At 39.6% G+C, this 22,789-nt stretch overlaps 1 pseudogene; it reads right to left on the bottom strand.

Moving 5' to 3' along the window:
• Window positions 1-16,442: 16,442 nt before the first annotated feature.
• Window positions 16,443-17,869, bottom strand: LOC137756116 (zinc finger protein 410 pseudogene; annotated as a pseudogene).
• Between the last annotated feature and the right edge of the window lie 4,920 nt (window positions 17,870-22,789).

The following is a 22,789-nucleotide window of genomic DNA, read 5'->3' as shown; positions in this document are numbered from 1 at the left end:
GATTACAAAGGGGGATGAGGAACTTTGGGGGTTGATTTCATGGGTGTAGTTATACGTCAAAATTCATCAATAAATTCATCAATAAACAGCACTTTAAATATGTGCTGTTTATTATATGTTAATTATACCTCAATAAAGTTGTAAAATATATTTTTTAAAGATTCTCTTGTTCCTTCCTAATTCCTGGAAAGTCTGAAAAGCAAAGTGTTATATTTGTATTCCCTTCCCCCAACTTTTATTAAAACAATAATAACAAAAACCTCACATCTGAACAAGAAAACAATTCATTCTATTTTTTTAAAAAATTATTTATTTATTTATTTATATTTTTGGCTGTGTTGGGTCTTCGTTTCTGTGTGAGGGCTTTCTCTAGTTGCGGCGAGCGGGGGCCACTCTTCATCGTGGTGCGCGGACCTCTCACTATCGCGGCCTTTCGTTGCGGAGCACAAGCTCCAGACGTGCAGGCTCAGCAATTGTGGCTCACGGGACTAGTCGCTCCGCGGCATGTGGGATCTTCCCAGCCCAGGGCTCGAACGCGTGTCCCGTGCATTGGCAGGCAGATTCTCAACCACTGTGCCACCAGGGAAGCCCCATTCTATTTTTAAAATAAAAAGTTAAAAAATACAAAGGCAAGAAATAGTCATTTATTTTATAAATCATATCAGCTTATGCCAACATTACTGTAAGTGCAACACATTAAGATATTAGGCACTGCTATTCTGTACTTCACCACACTTTTATGTGTTTATATAGCAAATGATATATTTTGTACTATTAAAATTTTTCAGCTTTTCATGACACATTTTAGGAATACTAAGGTGTCATTAAGACAGAGCCCTTCTACACTGTAATCTAAGAGTGAACACTCTGCTGACACATTAGTTGCTGGTAGTTGGTTAATCAAAAAAATGGTTAATGCAATGAATAGTAAATAAGTAAAATCAAAAGAAAAGATAGAATTATCACAGAAAAAGAACAAAGGATGACAGTAATTTTAAGGTAAAATTGAGCAGAATAAGATGACAAAGCAAGATGCTAAAAAGAGTGATTTATCTGAGTTATAATTGTGAAAGAAATAAGTATTATCTTTGTGAAATATTAACCACATTAACATATTAAAATGGTTTATATGATCTCAGGGGAAATAATAATCAATATTCCATACCCTAGATGGCTAATTCTAAATATAGAAGCAATTACCTTCATGTATTGCAAAAGCAATGTTTGTGTCACTGTGAATATTTCAGTTAAGTAATAAAAACAAAAACGTATGGCTGTTTTGTTATACTCTTTATCAGTTCTTCCACTTTATCTAGTTACACATCCTCTGCACCAGTTTATGAGTGCATTTGCATATTTTCTACTATTGCAGGTTATATGGCAGAGTTTTATCTTTGAAATTTCTTGTGAAATTACACAAAAGAAAAATAACAGATCTTGCATCAACAGCAAACTTATCATTTTTGTCAACCTCTGAGGGGATTCCCAAGGAATACGTTGATGCACTTAGACGAAGAACTTACTCTACTCCATACGAATACAGGAGGGAACTAACTACTCATGGAAATTTTTTGAAAGACTGCCTATGCCCTAAAAGGTGCAAAACTGGTAAAATTCATATTTATCTGGCATGTATAATTTCCATAGCTGGATTAGTGGGTAATGAAATACATACTGGTTCAGTGAATAATTTTGCTATCACTTTCAACTTAATTGTACAATGACTTATTCTTATAGTATGTAGTGTGTTCACATGTAGAGATAAAGCAAAGTAAGTGGGAATCTTTTTATCCACATTCTAACTGGTATTCCAGAAGGCTATGCCATTCACAAATGGAACAAAAATGGAAAACTCCAGTAAATTGTCTTTGCTTTGTCTGATTTTCTATCTAATTGTATCTTTGATAACAAGTAGGTAAAGCATCAGTATCATGGAATTTTTATCTAGATGTACTATTTTTAACCTTTTTTGAATTTTTCATTGTGGTAAAAGATACATAACATAAAAGTCACTATTTTAACTGTTTTGTAGTGACAATTCAGTGGCATTAAGTATATTCACAGTATTGCACAACCATCAATACTATCCATTTCCAGAACTATTTGTTTATTTATTTATTTATTTTATTTATTTATTTTTGGCTGTGTTGGGTCTTCATTGTTGCGTGGGGGCTTTCTCTAGTTGCGGTGAGTGGGGGTTACTCTTCGTGTGTTGTGTGGGCTTCTCGTTGTGGTGGCTTCTCTTGTTGCGGAGCGTGGGCTCTAGGCGCATGGGCTTCAGTAGTTGTGGCATATGGGCTAAGTAGTTGTGGCATGTGGGCTCAGTAGTTGTGGCTCGCGGGCTTTGTTGCTCTGCAGCATGTGGGATCTTCCCCGACCAGGGCTCGAACCCATGTCCACTGCATTGGCAGGCGGATTCTTAAACACTGCCCCACCAGGGAAGCCCTCCAGAACTATTTTATCATCCCAAACAGAAACTTTATATCCACTAAAATAACTTTCCATGTCCCTCTTCCCTTAGCCCCTGGTAACCTCTATTATACTTCTGGTCTCTATGACCTTGCCTGTTCTAAGTACCTCATATAAGTGGAATCATACAATATTTGCCCTTTTGTGTCTGGCTTATTTCACTTAGCATAACGCTTTCTATATTAAAACAGGTATCAGAACTTCATTCCTTATTAAGGCTGACTAATATTCCATTATATATACACAGATACACACACACACACAATTTTGTTTATCCATTCATATGTTGATGAACACTTGGGTTGTTTCCACCTTCTAGCTATTAAGAATAATGCTATGAACATTGATGCACAAGTATCTGAGTCCTTGCTTTCAATTTTCTTGTTTATATACATGGGAATGGAATTGCTGGATCATATGGTAGTTCTATGTTTAATTTTTTGAGGAACCACCATACTATTTTACACAGTGGCTGCACCATTGTGCATTCCCACCAGCAATGCACAGGGTTCAATTTCTCTACATCCTCCCCAACACTTGTTATTTTCCATTTTTAAATAATAGCCATCCTAAGGGAAGTGAGTGGTATTTCGTCGTAGCTTTGATTTGAATCTCCCTAATGATTAATGCTGTTTAATGCATTTGCTTGCCATTTGTATATCTTCAGCTAGTCCAGGTTCCTTGACTGTGTTGGGGGATGAAGGTGACTCTGAGGGGTCTGAGCAGCGATCAGGCCATGGTGGACTACGGCTGCTGCAGTTACCTATTCACAACTTAAGTAGGCATGGAAGCACCAAGAGATGCCCCCATGAATCCTTTGAGTTACAAAAATCCTGCCTAGCTTCTCATGGTAATCAGAGTCTATTTTTCTCTAACAGTAGAGTAACCTCTGCCTTTGCTGGTCCACTGACACAAGGAGTCCAAAGAGACCAGATGGTATTCATAGTTGCAAGTTCAGTGAAATTCTTATTTCATTCTCTAGTACAAGTGTTCCCTTGAGAATGAGAAGTTAATCTGACAAAACCCAAAATTTCAGAAAAGAGAAGCACAAAATCTGAAAATATGTCACTGGTAATGATGATGAGAGAGACTAATCTCCCTTCTACCTCTTGTTTTCTGGATCTATGTATGCCAACCATTGGGAATTAGCGCCATGTATAGGTCACTGATTCAAAGCTTTCCCCACATTTTTGGGACTGTGCTATCTCCCACCTTCTCAGAACATTGTCCTTGAAATGGAGAATTGCCCGAACCTATTGAAGGTCATTTAACCATCTAATAAGCTAGACACATCGCGCTAAAGAAGTATGTAACAAAGCAAGTGTGTCTCGTGCTCATGTACCCACTGACACACCACTTTTGCCACAAAATGGGTCCCCTCATTAAAGGTAATGTTGTGCTGATAGACCAGTCATTCTGTAAACCTCTGAAACTGTCCTTCCAGTCCTCAGCCAAGACTGAATCAGAAGTAATACCTAATCCAGAGAAAAATGTAGTGACTGGTGCCTCCATCAATATTTAAGGAATCCAGGATATGTCTAAAGCCCAGATCCCCGACCCCTGGGGCCTTTTAGGAACCAGGTTGCACAGCAGGAGGTGAGCGGCGGGAGAGCAAGCAAAGCTTCATCTGCCGCTCCCCATCACTCGCGTTACCACCTGAATCATCCACCCCACCCCGCCCCCATCCGTGGAAAAATTGTCTTCCACGAAATCAGTCCCTCGTGCCAAAAAGTTGGGGACCGCTGAAGACTAAAGGTCATTATATCCCTGCGCAATCCACTTGTTTAGTCTTTACAAAACCTTTCAAATCAAAAATATTTGGGGCCACCTTGACAATCGTTATCATTAACATGACCACTACTAAGTACCACCGCTTTTGCACGTCCCAGCACTTCGCCTTCCACCTGCACTTCATCTCAACCTCTGGCAACTGAGAGTCTCAGGAATTGCAATGGGGTCTTATTGCTGTGAGTGATGCAGTTCCCAAGTCCCATCCCAAGGGCCTGTTTTCTAGGTCTACTACTGGTACCGATTGTCTTGGTTTAGTATCTTAGATCATGTTTCCTAGGAAACGTACTCTGGGGTGGATATTTACATGCAGGAGGTATACTGAGGAGTGTTCTCAACGGCAACACCTGTAAGGGAGTGAGGAAAGCAGGAGTGAGCAGAGGGAGAGGCTGAGCTGTGACACAGTTGCAACAGAGGGTTTGGGGGTTCCATGGAGATCTCTGGAGCTGAGCTTGCCTTTTGAAGAGGTCCCAAACTGAGGCAAGGCTACTTTACCCCCAACTCTACCAGTCATTGGGTTGGGCTGTGGGGATGGGCTGTCAGCTTGGGGGAAGCAACCCCTTTTGGCCAGGGCCACACCTGAAAGGTACTCAGCTGTGAACCGTCAGCAGGCAACAGTCCCAGCGACAGAAGGGGCTGAAGGCGAGATCTGGGGGTGGCGCACCCCTGCATTTACTACTTTTAAAGAGAAAGCAGGGTCAAGACAAATGCTTTGTTGCAGATGCTCTATTTGGGAAGTGATGTCAGGGAGCAAGAGTGAGGCACAGGAGAGTGAAAAAGAAGGAAGAAAAGCCAGTGCAAAGATGTGCTACATGGTTGTTTGCTGCTTTAGAAGTCTGCTGCTCAATGCGCGAGATCTCAGGAGCCTTAGGAGGTTCAGCCCAGAAGTTTCTGCCTAAGGCAATAACAGAGAAGAACTTATCAATTGGCTCCCACTGGTCAAGGTTGGTGCCATGGGTATTAAATTTCCCTGCGCTTCTGGGTTTCCCACGTGTGAGCACTGAGAGTGCCAAGAAAAGGTGTTGTAGAAGCCAGCATGGCTTCCCTAGGAATAGAGTGAAATTGAAGGGTATCTAGTACTTCTGAAAATATCTGGAAGAATTTGAAATGTAAACACTCTATGATCCACAAATTTCACTTACAGGAGTTTGTACTAGAGAAATTTGTGTTTAGAGGTGCAAATATCTATGTGAATTTGATAGGCTTTGGGCCTCACTACCTGGGTTGGAGGCCAGGCTCTGCCACTGTAAGTGAGACACCTGTAAATTATGTCATGTCTCACATAGGATTGCTAAGAGTGTGAACTGAGTTAAAACATACAGTAGGCTTTGAACAGTGCCTTGCACATAGTAAGGTCTCAATGTATGTCAGTTATTATTAATATTACTCTTTCAAGGATATTTATTACAGCTACTATTTGTAGTGATAAAAGATGAGAACCTAAATATCTATTAATTAAATACTAGATAAAGAAATTATAGTATGACCACACATAGAGAAGTATCACACACACCATATGTGGAAAAAACAAAGTGGAGAAAAGTGTGCCTAGTATGCTCCCATTTGTGTAAAATACGTGTGTAAGTACATATGCGATACAGATTTATTAGTATTTACCGCTAGCCGGTTCTCCTCTGCTTCCTGGGTACACAGAAGATTGCTCTTTCCAGTTAAGTGAACCATGTGATTAACTCTGGTCAGTGTGAGTCCAAGTAGGAGAGAGAAGCCTCTGTGTAACGTGCCAGCTCTCTCTTCCGTGGAAGCCACATGCCGAGATGGCAGTGTCACAAGGTGATACAGCTTAAACATGTAGTTTGATGGAGAAACGAAAACCTTTGTTCTGTCTAGCCACTGAGATTTTGGGTTAAATTTGTTACCACAGCACAACCCAGCCTATCCTGCCTATTTTAATATGATTCCGCGAAGGAGATGAAAAAAATGAAAACGCTCGTTGCTCCTGGGGAGGAGACCTGGGGGAACAAAGGGTCAGGGGTTGGAGGGAGACTTATTTTGCTCTCTATACCCTTTTGTATAACTTGAAATTTTAGATTACAAGTGCATAAAATTTAAAAATTAAGGGGACTTCCCTGGCGGTCCAGTGGTTAAGACTTCGCCTTCCAATGCAGGGGGTTCATGTTCAATCCCTGGTCGGGGAGTTAAGATCCCATGTGCCTCGTGGCCAAAAACCCAAAAACATAAAACAGAAGCAATATGGTAGCAAATTCAATAAAGACTTTAAAAAATGGTCCACATCAAAGGAATCTTAAAAAAAAAATTAAGTGTAGTTTGGGTCTGACGGAAACCATCAACCTTCCCTAAAACTTAGAACCTGAAGCCCTCATCCCCCTGAAAACAAGAACAGAAACAAAAGACAAAAACCCTCCACCCTCCCCTCCCCGAAAAAGACAAAAACCACAGATCGTTTAGCCTGATTACATTGTTTTCTCCAAGAATGTTCAGCAGCTTGAATAAAGATACAGAAAAGGACCTTTTGGGCAAAGAGGGCAGTAAAAGTAGGAGGGAGTGGAGTAGTAGATTGCGAGGAAGAGGGGGGTCATTTCACTGGAGGTCTCCAAGGGCTGGAGTTTATGCAGTGGTGTCAGAGGAAGTAATGAGGAAGAATAATTGCTGATGATCAGGAGTTAGACACTTGAAGAAAAGATGTACTAGTTATGAAGGGGTCCAGGAACAGGCAGCTGAGATAGGGTAAAGTAAAAGGTAGTGTGATTTTGATATTTTAATACAAGTACTCTAAACGTTGGTCTTCTTTCATATCTCATTATGCTTATAATATTCTGACTGATTGCAAAATACATGGCATATTTCATAACATAGAGGGTAATGAGGAAAGAAATCTTTATCATTTTTCCCTCAGGAGCTTTTGCAAAGAAATTTCTGATTTTTCTATAAATTTTATATGCAAAGGATGGCATGACATGTTGCTGATCAATAGTGACCAAGCCGGATATTTGCAGAACAGTTATGACAAAAGAGGATGAATAATGAAGAAGATAAAAGAAAACCTTGACAGATAACTCAGTTAAGAGGGAAACTGGAAAGTGTTTAAAGATCCTGATTCATACCAATAGGCCATTCTATGGAATTACATCTAAAATAATAAACAATATTTATATAGATGATCCCTTTGAGTCACAGAAAATTTTTCTTGGTGACTAGAGAACTATGGCATTTTGGAAAATAGATGAAGGATTTTATTAACATGAAATAATAGAACCCTCCTCAATAATACTGTAGCAAATATTGTGGGAGAAAATTAATTAATCAAAGTAGTTATTCAGCAACTAGACAACAGGATGGCGCTGTTTGATCCCAGATCTTAAGGTACTTTCGGTTCATTTGGAGAGATGTGTAATAATGAGATATTCCTCACAAGAATGATGGAAAGAAAATGAGATAGTACTCATTGATGAATTTCAAGATAAAGAATAAAACTGGTATGGAAACTCAGAGGACGGTGAGCTCAGGGTAGATGAAATATGTTGTGAAGACTCAGTGGAAGTTATCGTCAACTGGATTTGGAGTTAGAAGACTTGGATTAGAATCTGGTGCTGTCATTTACTAGCTTGAACAAGTTTACTTAATTTGCCCCTGCTTCTTAATTTGTAAAGTAAGAGTGATAATATTTACCTTGCCGTATTGTGAAGTACTTGTCCCATTGTCCTCAGATCTATTTCTTGCCCTTTCTGTATCACAGTTGAGTGGGGGTGACAAGCGGCTGCATGTTCTGGGTGCTGTGGATTAAACTGTGTCCTGTCAAATTGATATATTGAGGCATATATTGAATATGACTGTATCGGGAGATAGGGTCTTCAGGAGGTAATTAAGGTTAAGTGAGGTCATAAGAGTGGGGCCCTAATCCAATAGGACTGTGGCCTTATGAGAAGGGGAGAGAGTAATCTCTACCTGCCTGCTCCCAGTGACCATGTGAGAACACAAAGAAGGCAGCATTCTACGAGCCAGGGAGAGAATACTCACCAAAAAATGATCACGCTGGCACCTTGATTTGGGGCTTTCCAGCCTTAAAAACTGTGAGAAATACATGTCTGTTCTTTAAGTCACCCAATCTATGGTATTTTGTTATGGCAGCCTGAGCTAAGACACCAGGTTCCCATGTCAGGAGCATCAGGTGAATGGCAGTTACAGGAAGAGACTGAAAAGTGGGATGAAGGGAAAAGCCAGAGTATTTCTCTTCTTCTCTCTGCCTCAGCAGCATCTCCAGCCTCTTTCATGACCTCAGCTCCCTGCATTTAAGCGGACTGTGCTTCTAGCTTTTGCTGGGGAAGTATGGCCCTGGGTTCCCGTAATGCCACCTCCTCCTCCTTTTGTCTCTCAAGCCCAACAGCTCTCTGCTTTTACTCATCTCTGAGTTGCCTCAACTGTCTTCCGTTTCCCTTTCACCTTTTCCATCACCTGTATTATCAGTTTCCTGTATTAAAGTCCCTCTGTCGTTAACATGTAACTATGTCTTCTATTCTCTGGTTGAATTTTGACTAAGACAAAGAGTAAATTTTAAAATGTAATATTGTGAAGCTGTATGTAATGTGCCATACAAGTAATAATTATACATGCATACAGATGTCATACTACACATATCTGTTTTTGCTTGTCCTGTCCATTATGGCTATGGAACCATATTTGTGATGTCTTTTTTGATCTAACTGATAATTCCAGAGAACCCAAAGAGGGCCCATCACAGGGCACAATGTTGATCTAATCACAGTCCCTTTCTTAGTAATTGGAACTAAGAAACATAAAGGAACATTCTAGCTGGTGGTTGTCACTGGAGCTGAGAAGCCAAGCTATGAAGTCATGTCTGATGCCCATGTTCCGATAAGTAGAAGAATCTAGTTAAGAGAGAGAGGACCAAGTGGTAGGTCACATGGCTCCTGGGAAGTAGAGAGTGTAGCCTTGGTTCCAGATAACTTTCCATTCCCCAGTTCCAGTTTTACACAGGCTTGGTATATTCCTACCACCATATTTTATGAGATTCTTTTATATGCTTTGTGTATCTGCATTGGGGTTAGCTTATTTGGATATCTGAGTTTTTGAGTCCTAACTAGGACATCCCTGTACACACACACACACACACACACACACACACACACACACACTTCTTCAGATGTTGAGCTGCCTTTAAAAATATTTAGCTTGTGATAGGGCAAAGAGACAGTTATATGGAATTCTGTCTAGGATGAACAACATGAGCAAAATTTGTAGATAAGAGAGATTAGACTCTAGAATACCTTGTTGACTGCTCTCCTTGTTTTAACTAACCGAGAATTTATCAAGATGTCTTAAAGGTTTGGGTGAAATTGTTTTTAAGCTAACTGTAGTAGGAATTTTATCACCTTTATTCTATAGTTACCTAATAATGTTGGTGTTCCCTGATGCTTGCTTTAAAATAACGTAAGTATATCATTCAAAACAAAGAATCAATGATCATTACATTAAAATGTATTAAAAACTAGATTTATAAGCAGCATGTTTCCTCCATGCCCTGAAGGTCATGCCACCAGGTTTCTGCAAAATCAGACCAGGAAGAGAATACAGTAAAAAAGGGCTCTCTGGAAACTATCTTATTTGTCATTTCCTGAAGATAAATTTTTGAAACTCACTCAGACCACTTAATGGACCTTAATGACCAGACACAACACAGTTTTTGTGTGTTGGTTTGTCTTGCTATGAGGTATTTTGCAGTCATTCACTCCCTGCCCAGAAGCATCTTGCTACTAAGATGAACATCACTCCTGTGTTGATCAACGGCTGCATTCTAAAACAGGTTGAAATGCTTTTTGGTTTCAATGTAAAATATAACCAAGAAGTGACTTGGATGGAAACATGAAATGTGCTGTCAGAGGAAAGTCCCAGTTACAAAGTTTTAAAAGACATTGGTCAACTTCACCAATATCTGGAAGTTGTTTCTTTTAAAACAAAGAATATTTTCTGGACACAGTATTTGTGTGTACTATAGTGAGTTTTAGCTGATTACACAAATCCATTTGTTGTCAAAGGGCAACATATATTTTAATGAACTTTATGATTAGAGATAGTCATGTGTTTTTTACTATCTTCAACTATATAATTTGAGCTGGTATTAAAGATCACGTAGCCCATATAAGAAAGCATAAGAGTTTCTCCCCACTCCAAGTATTAGATCATATTAATGATACCAATAATCATTTATATGTTATGTATATTTGGCTGCTATTGTAAAATGGTCAAATATTCAAATTAAGATATAGAGTGTTGTCTTTTATGTTATCAGAAACAATCAGTAGGGTGGGAGAGGGTTAGATTGGGAGTTTGGGATTAGCAGATGCAAACTGGTATGTATAGAATGGATAAACAACAAGGTCCTACTGTATAGCACAGGGAACCCTATTCAATATCCTGTGATAAATCATAATGGAAAAGAATATGAAAAAGAATGTGTGTGTATATATATACACGTATAACTGAGTCACTTTGCTGTAAAGCAGTAATTAATACAACATTATAATTCAACTATACTTCAATTTAAAAATAAATTTAAAAAAAGAAAAAAGAAGAAACAATCAGTAGTTATTATTAGAAACAAGACTCATTCTAGGTTTCTAAACCTGTTTCTTTGTCTCTTTTACAGAATCATACTTCTATGAAAAGGTCATAGGGCAAATTTTCTGAAACCTAATCTTGATGAATTAATTTATTAATAATTTAGCTTTCTATTGAATGCTTCAATAATATAACGTAAAATTAGTATCAGAAAACATTTCTTTTTTAAATAATTTTTAAAAATATTTATTTATCTATTTTATTTATTTATTTTATTTTTTTTGGCTGCGTTGGGTCTTGGTTGCAGCAAGCAGGATATTTGTTGAGGCACGCCGGATCTTTCGTTGTGGCGCTCGGGCTTCTCTCTAGTTGTGGCATGTGGGTTTTCTCTCTCTAGTTGTGGCACGCAGGTTCCAGGGCACGCGGGCTCTGTTGTTGAGGCGTGCAAGCTCAGTAGTTGTGGTGCATGGGCTTAGCTGCCCTGTGGCATGGGAGATCTTAGTTCCCTGACCAAGAATCGAACCCACGTCCCCTGTATTGGAAGGTCGATTGTTTACCACTGGACCACCAGGGAAGTCTCGGTACCAGAAAATATTTCTTTAAAAGGCAGGTGTCTTACTCAGCCATAAAAAGGAACGAAACTGAGTTATTTACAGTGAGGTGGATGGACCTAGAGTCTGTCATACAGAGTGAAGTAAGTTCGAAAGAGAAAAACAAATGCCATATGCTAATTCATATATATGGAATCTAGAAAAATGGTACTGATGGACCTAGTGGCAGGGCAGGAATAAAGACACAGACATAGAGAACGGACTTGAGGACACAGGGAGGGGGAAGGGTAAGCTGGCACGAAGTGAGAGAGTAGCATTGACCTATATACACTACCAAATGTAAAATAGCTAGCTAGTGGGAAGCTGCTGCAAAGCACGGGGAGATCAGCTCGGTGCTTTGTGAAGACCTAGAATGTTGGGATAGGGAGGGTGGAAGGGAGGCTCCAGAGGGAGGGGATATGGGAATATATGTATACATATAGTGGATTCACTTTGCTGTACAGCAGAAACTAACTCAACATTGTAAAGCAATTATACTCCACTAAAGATGAATTTAAAAATTAAACAATAAAAGATAAAAGGCAGGTGTCGTATGCATTTCACAATTAAACGTTTTAAAATAAGAAAATTATGTTTAAACATTGGTCCTACTGGACCCTTTAACCGTAACAGGTGCTGTACTAATATTTACTGTTTTGCATTTCATTGCTGTCAAGATCTGTCTTTTAAGTTCTGCCACTTTTCTTTCTTACACATCTGATATCGTTTCTGACATCACCATGAGATGAACCTGTTCCATAAGCCCAGTGGGCCCAGAAGGTAGATGGGAGACATACGGGGCAGAGCTCCCTCATTCGAGCTGCCCAGCCACTAGCCCAGCCAAGATCAGCCAACCACAAGCTCATGAGCTATGTAGATACCTCTCGATGTAAGGCTAATGAAGATTTGTGGTCGTTTGTTAGGCGTTGTTGTTGTACTCATAGTTAACTGACATGACAGTAATGGTAGATTATCATTGAACTCAGTAGTTCCAATAACAACATTTTGGTTCCCTCTTTTGTCATTGTGACGAATGTAGTAGCTTCCCTAGTGGATCAGTTTATGGTGTTCTGGGAATCACTATGGAAGCTCAGTATAGAGTTTGCTGCTCCAGTACTTCAAACAATTTTTATCTAATTCCCGTTCTGCTTGAAATAACTGTACAACCTCACATCCATTAGCGTGGCTACTGCAGAAAAACCAAAGAGAAATAACAAGTGTTGGTAAGGATATGGAGATATTATAACATTTTCACACTGTTTTGGGGAATGTAAAATGATACAGCTGTTATGGAAAACAGTACGGTAGGTCCTCAAAAAATTAAAAATAGAATTATCATGTTATCCAGCAATTCCACTTCTGGGTATATACCCAAAAGAATTGAAAGCAGGGACTTGAAGAGAGACGTGTACATCCATATTTATAGCATTATGCACAATAGCCAAGGGGTGGAAGCAATCTAAGTGTCCATCAACAGACAAATGGATAAACAAACTGTGGTGTATACAAACACTGGAATATTATTCAGGCTTAAAAAGGAAGGAAATTCTGACCCATGCTACAACAAACACTGGAATATTATTCAGGCTTAAAAAGGAAGGAAATTCTGACACATGCTACAACATGGATGAACCTCGAGGATATTACATTGAGTGAAATATTACATGATTCAATTTATGTGAGATACCTAAGGTAATCAACTTCAAAGAGATAAAAAATAGAATGGTGATTCCCAGGAAATGGAAAGAGGGAGTTTGGGGTATTATTGCTTAATGGGTACAGAGTTTCAGTTTTGCAAAATGAAGAGTTCTGGAGATGGATGGTGATGGTGGTTATACGACAATGTAAATGTACTTAATACCACTGAACTGTACACTTAAAAATGGTTAAAGACATAGAAAGCAAACTTATGGTTACCAAAGAGGAAAGGGGTAGGGAGGGATAAATTAGGAGCTTGGGATTAATAGATACACATTACTTTATATAAAATAGTTAAACAACAAGGTCCTACTACATAGCACAGGGAGCTATATTCACTATCTTGTAATAACCTATAATGGAAAAGAATCTGAAAAAGAATATATATTTATACATACATATATATATGACTGAATCACTTTGTTATACACCAGAAACTGACACAACATTGTAAATCAACTCTCCTTACATTTTAAAAATTAATTTATTTATTAATTAATTTATTTTTGGCTGTGTTGGGTCTTCACTGCTGCGCACAGGCTTTTCTCTAGTTGCAGTGAGCGGGCCCCACTCCTCGTTCTGGTGTGCAGACCTCTCACTGTGCTGGCCTCTCTTGTTGTGGAGCACAGGCTCCAGACACGCGGGCTTCAGTAGTTGTGGCACGCGGGCTCAGTGGTTGTGGCTCATGGGCTCTAGAGCGCAGTCTCGGTAGTTGTGGCACACGGGCTCAGTTGCTCCGTGGCATGTGGGATCTTCCCGGACCAGGGCTTGAACCTGTGTCCCCTGCATTGGCAGGTGGATTGCTAACCACTGCACCACCAGGGAAGTCCCAACTCTACTTAAATTTCTAAAAAAATGGTTAAGACGGTAAATTTTATGTTGTATGTCTCTTACCACAATTAAAAGTAATTTTAAAATGAAAAAAATAACTAGAGAGATTTACTTGTCTGTACGAAAACCCGAATGATTCACCAGATGAGAGCAGAGACCTCTGGGAAGGACCATACCAATCATTCACAATAATTCCCAAACTGGGCCTCTGCATTTGATGTCATTCATGACATTCCACATGCCCCCACCCAGTAGAGGGAGCCTAATTAAGGTTGAGGAGGGGACCCTCTTTTGGATCATGAAGGGGTGTTTCTTCCTAATCTGAGTGAAGAATAGAAAGTAGAGAATTAAGTCTTATAGTGTCTCATATCTGCAGAGTTGTTTTCCTTATTAGGATCCTCTTTGGTGGCTGATACACACGGGTTATCCCACCTAGTAGCTCACTGGGATGACTGTCCACTCAGATGAGGGCATTATAAATACCACACAATGAGACCCAGAAACTCATGGAGCCTTCCTGGTGGGGCTCCGTGTTCCATGTGAGGCCACCCATACCTGCCTCGACTCTTCTCAGGAGAAGAGCAATGCCACCTCTTCAGCTTTCCTCCAAATCACTGAGATGTGGGATTTGAGTTTCAGAGATGCATTATGAAGCCTGAAAATGGACCAGGCTTCAGTCCCAGTGATTCCCAGCGGAGAAAAGTCAGGAAGTCCAAGTGTGATAAACTGAGATGGGTGTGGGGCAGGTTGTGGGAGCAAAGAACGAATTCGGGAAAAGCAAAGTGAAAGGGTGGAAGACAGTTGCTAGAAGAGGAAGCATGGGACCTAGCTTTCAATTTTACTGAGCGTTAGTGCTGGTTACACAATGTGTGATGAGTCAGCCTGGGTTAAAGGCACAGTTGGAGATAAACCTTAGATTACCTTGATTTTTGTACAAGAAAATTATCTTACTAAAATTGGTAAATATTTTGGCCTTGAACCTTACTCCTTTAACCTTCTGCATTAAAACTGAACACATTAAAAGGAAAAAGTCACTGCAAGTGAAGGTTGGCTTGAGGAGTTACTCTGGGCTCTGCCTCCCACTCTCCCTATCAAACTTTGTTCTCCCTGGCTCCTGTTTTGTGATTCCACACCCACATTATCCTTGCATCACCCAGAGGACTGACCACTCTGGCCCTAACCTTGAGGAACTCAATTTAGTTGAGGAGACAGCCATATAAACAGATTCAAATAGTAGATAGCAAGTGCTGAAACAGGGACATAACTCAAGTGCTACGGAAACAGAAGACAAAGCAGCTAATTCTACCTGGGGCTATTGGAGATGCGAGAACACAAAGGCTCTGAAAGATGAAGAGGGGATATCCAAGCAGAGGTTAGGCAAGGACATTTCAGGAAGAAGGACCGCAGGTCTTCTCTGTCTAGTTGTGATTCTTGGGATATTCATTTCTAGGCAAGTAAACATTCTGGGCTGGTTGTGAACTTGGAAAGACTCCCCATGTGTTCCTTGACAGCTAGTGGGGAAAGAGAGTCCATTTGGAAAGTTAGTGTTTTGGAAAAAAATTTTTAAAAAAGTTAACTCCTCTTTGAGAAACCATCTCTGATATGTAACTTCTAAAAAGGTAGGCATTTGCTTCTTATGAGTTGAGAACTTTAATGGATGAGGTACATAATCTGAAAGTAATAGCCACAGGAAATATTAGTGAGGATCAAATCACAAGTACAAAGTCAACTTGATGTATATATTGCTTTTTCTTTTTTTGGACTGGCTGTTTTGTTTTGTTTTTTATTTTAAAGGAAAAACAATTGAACCTCTGAATCATGTGATTTTTAATTTTTAAAAAAAACCCAAAAAGCAAAATCAAACAACCTCTAAACATGCTTCTGTATGTTCCATAAACAAAGAAAGCATAGTGGCCAAGTAGAGGTGTATAGGACAAGATAGTACCTCAGCCTGGACCAAGCAGGGATTCAAGTAGTTAATGTTTTTGCAGACCAGTGACAGAGGGTCTCTTACTCAGGTTGCTAAAGGGAGAATGTCACAACAGAACTGACATCACTCCCTTCTCCAAAGCAACAAGGCATCTTGAAAGCTCAACTTCTTGGTGAAGTTTTATGGTTGGTGGCAGGATTTAGTTCACCCATGTGAAAAGACAGCTCAGTCTGCGATGAAAACTCTTCAAAGGAAAACCTCCCCTCAACAGTCTTACTGAGTAACTTAAGCCAACACATAATCAAATTCACTTTTGGGATAAGTCTATACCAAAATTGTGCAGTGGGAAGAGAGGTAGGTACAGTTACCCAGCCAACATTCACTGCTTTCTTCCTTGACTGAATTAGATGGTAGTCGAAGAGAAGCTCTCCTACATTCATCATCTAGGCCAGGAAAGATGAACAGAGGCAAAAGTGGGGTCTTGTCCTTCACGGATTCATTTTGGTTCTGGCAGATTGTGAGCCATAAGCGTCCTGTTCCCACTACATGCACTCTGGGATCAGAGAAGTCAGCACCCATGCTCATGTCTGTCTGTCAGTTAGATCTCCTTGGTTTAGTGACTCCTGTGGATCTATGGCAGTTGAGACAGAAACCTCACATGGCTGCCTCCATGACTGCATGGTCACCAAATGATGTGTCACATCAGGCACTGAAGACAGAGGACATGGGGATCCTTCAGTGAGCCCCTAATCATCAACTCCTAGGATAGAATCGGTATTCGGTAGTTTCAAGGACTCTCCACCAAGGCTGGCTGAGAATTCATAGACACCAGGTTTTTACTGGTTACTGAAGCCTCTTCAAGCAAACGACTGCCCATTAGTGGCTCATCAGTTTGTTCCGGCTCTTGACTCCCAGCGGCTCCCATCTGCAAGTGATGCTTTCTCGCGTGCACATTCCTGCTCCCACTCCGAGAGAAGGTCTTCCCACGGTCTTGCCGCTGATGTGGCTTCTCTCCTGAGTGAAACACCAAATGTTTTGGAAGACTAGAATACTCACCAAAGGAACTGCCGCATCCTTGGGCTTCACAAAGGAAAGGTTTCTCTCCTGTGTGGACTCGCAGGTGGTTCTTCAGGTTTCCAGCTGTAGTGAACTGCTTACCACAGTTAGACTCAGGACACATAAAGGGCTTCTCCCCATTGTGGGTCCTCATGTGCACCTTCAGCCTCTGCAGTACGTAGAAGCTCTTCCCACAACCTGCTGCAGGGCAGATAAAGGAGCGGTCGTTTCGATCAGTTTTGAGGTGGTACTTAAAGTGAGCTGGCCACACAAATGTCTGGTCACAGCCTTCAACTGTACACTTAGCTTCTTCTCCATTTGAGGAAGGGGCCCAGAATCTTCAGGTTGCCCCTCATTAGAACCAAGGTGGACATTTCTCCATTGCTGCTGGTTTTTGCATTCTTTGCCAGTTGTGCACGAGTAGCAGCAATCAAACTGTCATGGGCCAACTCCCGAACCCGGAGGATCCATGGAATGCTACTGTCTGTGCTCTCACTGGAGAGGAAATCATTCCCTGAATCCTTTGCCTCATCTTGTACAAACACTAAGTTTTCGGCTGAAGAGCCCAGACTCTTGTTAGGTTAAGAAGAATAAAAGAAGTGCTGTCACTTGGCTGTAGATCTTGCAACAAGCTAAGAGACTGGAGTTGACAAAGACTCCGGAGGCTTCTGTACAATCTGAGCCCTCGTCTCTTCTCTGTCTGGACCCACCTTCACCTGAAGGCTTCTCAACACAGCTCAGGAAGGAACCTCCTTGGAGGAGTTAGTATATTTAGAGTATTATCTGGTAACATTAGCCGACTGCATTCTGAGGCCTCAGTCACTGGAAGGAGGGACAAGCAAGTAATGTCTTTAGCTTCTGATTCTACTAGCCCCTGTCCCGGTGGGATGGACGTATTCTGAACAAACTGTACCAGGAGCTCTGGTTTGATTTCTAACTCATCTGATAACATTAATTCAGCTTCCAAATCCTGTAGCTGTTCAGGGGACAGGTTAAAATTTTAATTCAGAGTCAATGACACCTCTCTGTTATGCTCATATTCCTCTAGGAAGTGCTATGCTTTTCCTGTAAGATGCTGTGCTGGGTGGGTAATCAATTTAGCCTTTCTGTCCCGGGAAGCCGGCCATCTGTCAGTCGGTCTATTGCTTTTTTTTTTTTTAATGGTTCCAATAAAATTATATTTATAAAATCAGGCAAGGGGCCTACCAGCCTAGTTTGCCAATTCTTAGTCTTAGGGAGCCCTGCACTATTTTTTTTTTTTTTAACATCTTTATTGGTGTATAATTGCTTTACAATGTTGTGTTAGTTTCTGCTGTATAACAAAGTGAATCAGCTATATGTATACATATATCCCCATATCCCCTCCCTCTTGTGTCTCCCTCCCACCGTCCCTATCCCACCCCTCTAGGTGGTCACAGAGCACCAAGCTGACCTCCCTGTGCTATGCGGCTGCTTCCCAATAGCTATCTATTTTACATTTGGTAGTGTATATATGTCCATGCCACTCTCCCACTTCGTCCCAGCTTACCCCTCCCCTTCCATGTCTCCTCAAGTCCATTCTCTATGGCTGCGACTTTATTCTTGTCCTGCCCCTAGGTTCATCAGAACCATTTTTTTTTTTTTTTAAGATTCCATATATATGTGTTAGCATACGTTATTTATTTTTCGCTTTCTGACTTACTTCACTTTGTATGACAGACTCTAGGTCCATCCACCTCACTACAAATAACTCAATTTCGTTTCTTTTTATGGCTGAGTAATATTCCGTTGTATATATGTGCCACATCTTCTTTATCCATCATCTGTCAATGGACAGTTAGGTTGCTTCCATGTCCTGGCTATTGTAAATAGTGATGCAATGAACATTGTGGTACATGACTCTTTTTGAATTATGGTTTTCTCAGGGTATATGCCCAATAGTGGGATTGCTGGGTCATATGGTAGTTCTATTTTTAGTTTTTTAAGGAACCTCCATACAGTTCTCCATAGTGGCTGTATCAATTTACATTCCCACCAACAGTGCAAGAGGGTTCCCTTTTCTGCACACCCTCTCCAGCATTTATTGTTTATAGATTTTTTGATGATGGCCATTCTGACCAGTGTGAGGTGATACCTCATTGTAGTTCTGACATGCATTTCTCTAATGATTAGTGTTGTTGAGCATCCTTTCATGTGTTTGTTGGCAATCTGTATATCTTCTTTGGAGAAATGTCTATTTCGGGTCTTCTGCCCATTTTTGGATTGGGTTGTTTGTTTTTTGTTTTTTGATATTGAGCTGCATGAGTTGCTTGTAAATTTTGGAGATTATTCCTTTGTCAGTTGCTTCGTTTGCAAATATTTTCTCCCATTCTGAGGGTTATCTTTTCGTCTTGCTTACGGTTTCCTTTGCTGTGCAAAAGCTTTTACATTTCATTAGGTACCATTTGTTTATTTTTGTTTTTATTTCCATTTCTCTAGGAGGTGGGTCAAAAAGGATCTTGCTGTGATTTATGTCATAGAGTGTTCTGCCTATGTTTTCCTCTAAGAGTTTGATAGTGTCTGGACTTACATTTAGGTCTTTAGTCCATTTTGAGTTTATTTTTGTGTATGGTGTTACAGAGATTTCTAATTTCATTCTTTTACATGTAGCTGTCCAGTTTTCACAGCACCACTTATTGAAGAGGCTGTCTTTTCTCCATTGTATAGTCTTGCCTCCTTTGTCAAAGATAAGGTGACCATATGTGTGTGGGTCTGTCTCTGGGCTTTCTATCCTGTTCCATTGATCGATATTTCTGTTTTTGTGCCAGTACCATACTATCTTGATTACTGTAGCTTTGTAGTATAGCCTGAAGTCTGGGAGCCTGATTCCTCCAGCTCTGTTTTTCTTTCTCAAGATTGCTTTGGCTATTCGGGGTCTTTTGTGTTTCCATATAAATTGTGAAATTTTTTGTTCTAGTTCTGTGAAAAATGCCATTGGTAGTTTGATAGAGATTGCATTGAATCTGTAGATATTGCTTTGGGTAGTATAGTCATTTTCACAATGTTGATTCTTCCAATCCAAGAACATGGTATATCTCTCCATCTGTTTTCATCATCTTTAATTTCTTTCATCAGTGTCTTACAGTCTTCTGCATACAGGTCTTTTGTCTCCTTTGGTAGGTCTATTCCTAGGTATTTTATACTTCTTGTTGCAACGGTAAATGGGAGTGTTTCCTTAATTTCTCTTTCAGATTTTTCATCATTGGTGTATAGGAATGCAAGAGATTTCTGTGCATTAATTTTGTATCCTGCTACTTTACCAAATTCATTGATTAGCTCTAGTAGTTTTCTGGTAGCATCTTTAGGATTCTCTAGATTTAGTATCATGTCATCTGCAAACAGTGACAGTTTTACTTCTTCTTTTCCGATTTGGATTCCTTTTATTTCTTTTTCTTCTCTGACTGCTGTGGCTAAAACTTCCAAAACTATGTTGAATAATAGTGGTGAGAGTGGACAACCTTGTCTTGTTCCTGATCTTAGAGGAAATGGTTTCAGTTTTTCACCATTGAGAACGATGTTTGCTGTGGGTTTGTCATATATAGCCTTTATTATGTTGAGGTAATTTCCTTCTATGCCTACTTTCTGGAGGGTTTTTATCATAAATGGGGGTTGAATTTTGTCAAAAGCTTTTTCTGCATCTACTAAGATCATCATATGGTTTTTCTCCTTCAATTTGTTAATATGGTTTATCACATTGATTGATTTGCATATATTGAAGAATCCTTGCATTCCTGGGATAAACAGCACTTGATCATCGTGTATTATCCTTTTAATGTGCTGTTGGATTCTGTTTGCTAGTATTTTGTTGAGGATTTTTGCATCTATGATCATCAGTGATATTGGCCTGTAGTTTTCTTTTTTTGTGACATCTTTGTCTGGTTTTGGTATCAGGGTGATGGTGGCCTCGTAGAATGAGTTTGGGAGTGTTCCTCCCTCCACTATATTTTGGAAGAGTTTGAGAAGGGTAGGTGTTAGCTCTTCTCTAAATGTTTGATAGAATTCGCCTATGAAGCCATCTAGTCCTGGACTTTTGTTTGTTGGAAGATTTTTAATCACAGTTTCAATTTCAGTGCTTGTGATTGGTCTGCTTATATTTTCTATTTCTTCCTGGTTGAGTCTCAGGACGTTGTACTTTTCTAAGAATTTTTCTGTTTCTTCCAGGTTGTCCATTTTATTGGCATATAGTTGCTTGTAGTAATCTCTCATGATCCTTTGTATTTCTGCAGTGTCAGTTGTTACTTCTCCTTTTTCATTTCAAATTCTGTTGATTTGAGTCTTCTCCCTTTCTTTCTTGATGAGTCTGGCTAGTGCTTTATCAACGTTGTTTATCTTCTGAAAGAACCAGCTTTTAGTTTTATTGATCTTAGCTATTGTTTCCTTCATTTCTTTTTCATTTATTTCTGATCTGATATTTATGATTTCTTTCCTTCTGCTAACTTTGGGGTTTTATTGTTCTTCTTTCCCTAATTGTTTTAAGTGTAAGTTTCAGTCGTTTATTTGAGATTTTCCTTCTTTCTTGAGGTAAGATTGTATTGTTATAAACTTCCCTCTTAGAACTGCTTTTGCTGTATCCCATAGGTTTTGGGTCATTGTGTTTTCATTGTCATTTGTTTCTAGGTATTTTTTTATTTCCTCAGTGATTTCTTGGTTATTTAGTAACGTATTGTTTAGCCTCCATGTGTTTGTATTTTTTACAGCTTTTTTTCCTGTAATTGATATCTAGTCTTATAGTGTTGTGGTCAGAAAAGATAATTGATACTTGATTTCAATTTTCTTAAATTTACCAAGGCTTGATTTGTGACCCAAGATATGATCTATTCTGGAGAATGTTCCATGAGCACTTGAGAAGAACGTGTATTCTGTTGTTTTTGGATGGAATGTCCTATAAATATCAATTAAGTCCATCTTGTTTAATGTGTCATTTAAAGCTTGTGTTTCCTTATTTATTTTCATTTTGGATGATCTGTCCATTGGTGAAAGTGGGGTATTAAAGTTCCCTACTATGATTGTGTTACTGTCAATTTCCCCTTTTAGCTAACAGCCATAAGGCAAATGACTGTTAGCATTTGCCTTATGTATTGAGGTGCTCCTATGTTGGGTGCATATATATTTACCATTGTTATATCTTCTTCTTGGATTGATTCCTGATCATTCTGTAGTGTCCTTCTTTGTAATAGTCTTTATTTTAAAGTCTATTTATCTGATATGAAAACTGCTACTCCAGCTTTCTTTTGATTTCCATTTGCATGGAATATCTTTTTCTATCCCCTCACTTTCAGTCTGTATGTGTCCCTAGGTCTGAAGTGGGTCTTTTGTAGACAGCATATATACGGGTCTCGTTTTTGTATCCATTCACCCAGTCTAAGTCTTTTGGTTAGAGTATTTAATCCATTTACATTTAAAGTAATTGTTGATATGTCTGTTCCTATTACCATTTTCTTAATTGTTTTGGGTTTGTTTTTGTAGGTCTTTTCCTTCTCTTGTGTTTCCTGCCTAGAGAAATTCCTTCAGCATTTGTTGTAAAGCTGGTTTCGTGTTGCTGAATTCTCTTAACTTTTGCTTGTTTGTAACGGTTTTAATTTCTCTGTTGAATTTAAATGAGATCCTTGCTGGGTAGAGTAGTCTTGGTTGTAGGTTTTTCCCTTTCATCACTTTAAATATGTCCTGACACTCCCTTCTGGCTTGCAGAGTTTCTGCTGAAAGATCAGCTGTTAACCTTGTGGGGATTCCCTTTTATGTTATTTGTTGCTTTTCCCTTGCTGCTTTTAATATTTTTTCTCTGTATTTAATTTTTGATAGTTTGATTAATATGTGTCTTGGCATGTTTCTTCTTGGGTTTATCCTGTATGGGACT

This window comes from Eschrichtius robustus, chromosome 2 (genome assembly GCF_028021215.1).
Source record: "Eschrichtius robustus isolate mEscRob2 chromosome 2, mEscRob2.pri, whole genome shotgun sequence".
NCBI lineage: Eukaryota > Metazoa > Chordata > Mammalia > Artiodactyla > Eschrichtiidae > Eschrichtius > Eschrichtius robustus.
The sequence above is the reverse complement of the archived record's forward strand: the minus strand, read 5'-3'. Positions and strand labels throughout refer to the sequence as shown.